This window comes from Haliotis cracherodii, unplaced genomic scaffold (genome assembly GCF_022045235.1).
Source record: "Haliotis cracherodii isolate W230 unplaced genomic scaffold, xgHalCrac1.p SCAF_14, whole genome shotgun sequence".
NCBI classification, from domain to species: Eukaryota; Metazoa; Mollusca; class Gastropoda; order Lepetellida; family Haliotidae; genus Haliotis; species Haliotis cracherodii.
This window is the reverse complement of record NW_027266269.1, coordinates 24,475,325-24,481,522: the sequence shown is the minus strand read 5'-3', so window position 1 is coordinate 24,481,522 and position 6,198 is coordinate 24,475,325. Positions and strand designations below refer to the sequence as shown.

Sequence of the window (6,198 nt, the reverse complement as noted above, 5' to 3'; positions counted from 1 at the left end):
TGTGTGCATGTATCGCCATGGAAACCATTGACCTGGATTAACACGGTTTCACTCTGCCCTTAAATCGCCCTACAAACGGCATCCCTTTGGAGACTAGCATAGTCTGATATTATTACCCCCCCCCCCCCCCCCCCCTGTGTTACATGACAAACGTCGATGAGAGCAGGGTACGTTCTTAATTCATGAATGAAGAACCTACTAATGTTGTACCAATGGTGGGATCAAATTCTGTAGTAAAGTGTTTCAACAGACATATAAACTGCCAAGCAAAAGAGGTATACATCCATGTCTAGACTAACATTAAGTCCCTGAAATCTTATATTACACAATATCCTTTTTGATTCTAAAAAAATTTAAAAAAATCCCTATGCTGATTTCAGAACATGGAATAGAGCTAGCTTGAGCTGGCTAGACTTGCTTTTGTATGCGTTTCTAGAAAAAAAAATATTCATAAAATAATATATTCCACGGTCATGGTGCAGGACTAATCATGTCCGGCGGTGGCTGAAGTGAAACAAACAAGGTATGGGTATTCGATGGTGATAGATAGGGTACGGTCATCATTAGCGACGTTACATGCATCCTATTGATGAGTACATCACGACAGGCGACTGTTTTCATCCCCGTTACATGTGTTATGTTTGGGTCAAATCCAATTTTCAAGTGTATACATTTTCCCCCGGCGGTTTAATTCTGATACAGACACAGGTAATGTTTAGATAATAACATGTTTTGGAGTTTTATGACGATGTGAATGTACAGAGCAACTGCTAATTATAATTTATGATGCTTTATGTAGTTTTTATTTATATAGTATTACACATTCACTTTCGATTGATAAATGTCCACATTTTATTTAATGTATTCAGTTTTGCTGAGTTAAGTCAACATCAGGTGTTCGTGTTTGTGCACACATTCATTCCCCGTATAAGGTCTCTCCGCAATGGTGGCACGTGGTCCTGTGCACAACGAACAGATCACAAATCAGGTGACGTCAAGCAACGTCGGTCTCGGAGAGTAGTAGGATGGGTGACCACGTCAAGCAGCTTGACTCCTGAGAGTTTCTAGGGCTTCGGACCTGCCCCACACTGAAGCACATGTACCACATGTGGTGTCTCCTTAGGAAAGTGACTTTCTTCGAAATGTGCCTCTGTTCACCCAGCAGTGAGTGGGTACCCGGTACGATGAGATGGCAATGTGGTTGTTAACCTTCTAGCGCCTCATGGGCAGCTAAGGTTGTATACTCCCCAATGAAAATCGAGTGCTCACTGATCCCATTAATATTGTCCGGGGTAATAATAGTGTAGCGCTATGAGCATCCACATGGTGAAAGGAATCTGGCGCATTATGAATGCACTTATTATTAATGCACATTAATGCGATTACGTTTTTATCATTCCCAACAAATATTTGCTCCCCTGCCAGTTAACGTTATACCCATGTATGCATACCCTCTTGTTGGCCATTTACAGATGTATGCTTGTGTCCGTCAGCACTATAATCTGCCGGGCATTAACAAGTATACACCCATGTTTGATGGTGACTAAAACGATTCTACCATGAATTGGGAAAATACTCGAATTTGATTGATCAATCAGGGGTTGGGAAATCACAATCAACCCCCTCTGATTGAAAAAACCGATTTGAAGCTAATATATTTAGAATAGTTCTTTTTTACTGACATTGTCTGCAGACATATTTAAAAAATAATATTGTCATTATATGTATAATTATAGGCTACAAAACGCAAAGTTGCGGTTGCTACACTGTTCATAGGATATGCAGAAAAGACGATGGGAATCTACAAAGAGAATGTATTTTAAGTTTTGAGGACAACAGAGAGTTCGCTCTCCTACCCAGTGCCCCATGCGGCCTGCACAGTACCTCTGCCACAGGCCAGTGCCATGTGAAGATTCTTCACATCTTACAGAGTCCATTCAAGATATAGCAAATGTGTTTCATCTGTTTCATTCTCGACCAGTCTACACATCCAGACAAACACGTCATAGAATGGTCAACTTTCATTGAGAAACTATCCTTAAACGTGTAAAAACTATTTACATTGTCGTAGTTATCCTTTGTTTACATTGGTTGTGCGGCTCCACGTGATGCCATCGAAGCCCTACGGAGAGCTGGAGCCACTTTGTTGTATAAAGATGAAGTGGATATTTCATGTGTCGAGTGAACTATATCATGCTCCTCTCATCGAGTGACGGGGGAAAGGAGATATATGCTTTTCACCGGCCACGAGGTGAGAGAAACACGATATTTCAGAGAAACATGGAATATCCAATTTGTTATATACATTTTGTGTAGCTGTCTTTAATTATTTTATTGCAAATGTAAAACCTTGAGGCGTATTTTCTCCCTACCTAGCACACAGAGACGGTTCACCACCACTTGCATTTGCGACTAAAGAAGTAGTTTAGTAGTAGAATCTTTAAAAAAATATAAACAATAGTAACAAAAATTATTTAGGGGCACGAACATTCTGTATCATACATGGAGATATGATTACATACAAAATCAACTTTAGCAAAACATATACTTGAAAACTACCAAACCGCTGTTGGAAGCGAAAGAATACCCGCTGGTCAAGTAACAAAAATGGCGCTTTGCGAAAAGATTGACGAGTTAATTGAGACATTTACAGTGAATAACGAAACATTTTTAAGAGAATAACAAACTGCCTGAATAATATTAACTCCATAAATGGCCATCTGCCATTATTTTGCCTTGTCAATGTGGAACTAACGTAAAAAGGAAGTCAGAAGTTTGTGTATTGGCTAGTTTCTAACGACAAAGGGATATACTTTGAGGGGAGGTCATTCTTGTATAACAATAGTTCCGTCAAAGTGTTATTTTGGCAGCAGTGAAATATCAGTTATGTTCACTGCAATGAAAATATCACTTTTCTCTACTTCGGAAAACTGAAGTCTTTCACACTGAAGTGTATAATTAGAAGATAAATACTATGTGTGTGTCTATTTCCGGGATTTTATCGAGTTTTTGCATCTTGGAAATTCATCTCGAGATCCGAAAGCGATAACTTGAGGGGCTCGAATGAAAATTTCCAAGATGCAAATACTCGATAAAATCCCGGAAATAGACACACACATAGTATTTATCGATATTGTAAACCTATTGTTTTATTTAGAAAAAAAACATGCGCACTCTTTAACAACTCGTACTTATTCGGTTGTGAGGCGTCAACATCGAACGTTCTGTTGTTGCTATGGTGATTGTGATTTTGGTAATGATGACTGACTACTTTCCTGTGTGTAAGTCATTCATAAGTTGCTGGTGCTTCAGTCGAATGTTCACCGTATAATTAATAATAAAAATAAACAAACTCGAAATCGTCTGTGAGTTTGTTTGTTATTATTATCAGTTACATTATCTGTTATGTCAACATAATCGTTTTTTCAGAGTGTAAACCCCCTGGATGCCACAGCGACACATATGTCCTTCCTCTTCAACCCTCACTTCGAAATCGAATAAAATTCAAAATACATCACGCAGATTAATACACATCACAGTTTTGAATTCCTTTCTTTTTATCATTTACTGTCATTTTAGGCAATTCAAAATTACTGAAAGTGACTTCTGAAAATTAGGTACATTGTAAATCTCGCCAAATCACAATTCACGGCGTTATCCTTCCGTAACATAAGTTCGATCATAACATAAGTTCGATCAGCCATTTTCATCACTTACTCTCGCGTTGTTGTACGAGATTTTGCGGTACCTGGAGCTTTCATCGAGAGCGGCAGCCTTTCGCTTCGACTGGACTATGCTTCGTGTGAAAATGCACAACGTAAGTTTAATCCAAATAATTATAAAAAATGTACTTTTAACCAAGGATTCCTTTACTCACTTTTTCCACAAACAAAACATCGTAATATTAAAGAAATAAGCCATCGTAAATGTCAGAGAAAACGTCGTCTGCTTTGTTTACTATCTGGACAATGGAAGTCACATGACACAATAGGTCACGCCCTCGCTAGATTAAAATTCTATGGAAGCTTCACTGGGCCATATCTTATTTCGATTCCCACGTAATTTAAAGCTTTCTGGTCGATGTGAACTTTTTATATTAGGGGTTTTCAAATGTATGCAAGTTATTTCAAAGAATGAATTTAATATTTTGGGCCATCTTCGATGGAGAACCAACAGGGAGGGGCCAGTACCGTCAATATATGTCAAACGCACTAGACAAGGCATATGAAGCTGTTATTGATGGGATGGCTATAAGGAGAGCTTCTGAGAAATGTTGTGTACCGTTTTCGACTTTACATGATCGGATTAGCGGGAAAGTGTCAGTTGTGTAACAACTGGAAGGAAGCCTCTTCTTTCACTTGAGGAAGAAAAGTTATTAGTTGACCACATCGACGTCATGGCTAACTTTGGATATGGTTACTCCAGGGCCGAGGTTACCGCTATTGCCACTGATCTTGCGATCCATCTTGGAAAAAGAAGTAAAGATGATCCACCTCTTTCTATGCAGTGGTTTTACGGTTTTGTGAAGAGATGGCCTGATCTTCGTGTTAAGAAGCCACGATCTTTAGAACTTCAAAGAGCCAAGGCAACATCCGAGGAAACCATTATCCGTTACTTTGATGAACTCGCAGCATTTTGAAGAAATATAGGTTGGAGGACAGTCCACAGAGAATCTATAATGTAGATGAAAAGGGACTTGTAGAAAATCACGTTCCACCTTCCATAGTTTCAAGTCAACAAGTGCCAACAGCTGTTGTAGCACCGAGGTCAAGCACGACAACTGTCATCGGATGTGGTAATGCGTCAGGAAATGCTATTCCCCCGTTTTTCGTCTTTAAGGGACAAAGAATGCGAGAGGAGCTTTCGTCAGGTTGTACACCAGGATCGACTGGAACTGTTACGGAGACGGGATGGTCAAACACGGACGTTTTCCAGCATTATCTACAATCTCATTTCAAGAAACACGCTGTCGCCGCTTCTGAAGAGTTTCCGTTGTTGGTCTTGTACGACGGTCACAAGTCCCATATTTCCATTCCACTTATTACCTGGGCGCGTGAAAATAATATTGTTCTATTTGTGCTTCCAGCTCATACTTCACATGTTTACAACCGATGGATGTTGGTTGTTTTGGACCCTTTTCTAAAGTTTACAACAACCTTCGTCACAAGTCCATGCGTGAGAATGCTTCATCATCAATTGACAAACACTCGATTTGTGAATTAGCATGCAAGGCCTATAATCTCTCACTCACTACTTCTAATCTACAGTCTTCTTTCCGGAAATGTGGAATCTATCCATTCGACAAGTCAACTACTACCAAAATCAACTTTGCCCCGTCTAGAGTCTTTAAACAAGCTTCAAAGTCGAATGGCGAAAAAGATGACGGCGATCAAACTAGTTCCTTGACAGACGTTTCAACTTTCTTTCAAGACAAAGAAGATGTTTTAAGCAAGAAGGCAGTGCCTACCAAGAAAAGAAACGTTCTCAGTGCCGTTGTTGGTGGTAAGCCGATAACAGAGTCTTCAATTCTGGATAAAATAGTTTCACATCAGGCAAAGACATATGTGCCAAAGAGGAAATCTCAACCACCTAAAAGCTCCAAACCAATTTCGAAGAAGAAGAAATGCACCCAGGCATCGCCCCGACAGTCAACAAGCAAAGCGGCAAATAATTCTCCTGTATCTATCAAGGATAGCGATCTTTTGGATTGGTCTTCTGACAGCGACAGAGAGGCAGATAATGAGGTTTGTTGTGTTTGCAGCAAACGTGAGCCACAGGCAATTGGCAACTGTTATTCAGAACTTTACACTAGCTTGGCTCAATGCACTCATCCAACCTGTCAGCATTGGGTACACCTTCGTTATTGCACTTCAGTGCGTGTAGTCAAAAGAAACTCTGAATTCTGGTGCCCTTGTCATAACGAAAAAGAAGAATAATATCCAGACTGTATCTTGTGTAAATATGTTAATTTTCATGTTTTCTTCAAATTTTCACATTTGTGTGGGATTTGTTCTAAACATTACAAGAAAAACGATAAATCTGACAACGTGGCATTGTGTCATGTAATGTGACACAGATAGGACTCCATACATTCCACTGTATGCGGGAGAGCGAGCCAACCAATCAGGTGACCGAACTTATGTAACGTTGTTTCTAGGTCACGTTTGTTTACTTCAAACATGGCGGGCGAAGTATCGA

The 6,198-nt window shown here is 39.7% G+C and overlaps 1 pseudogene; it reads left to right on the top strand.

Annotated features, from left to right (window-relative positions):
* The first annotated feature begins 3,793 nt into the window (after positions 1–3,793).
* Positions 3,794–5,936, top strand: LOC139461117 (uncharacterized; annotated as a pseudogene).
* The last annotated feature ends 262 nt before the right edge of the window (positions 5,937–6,198 follow it).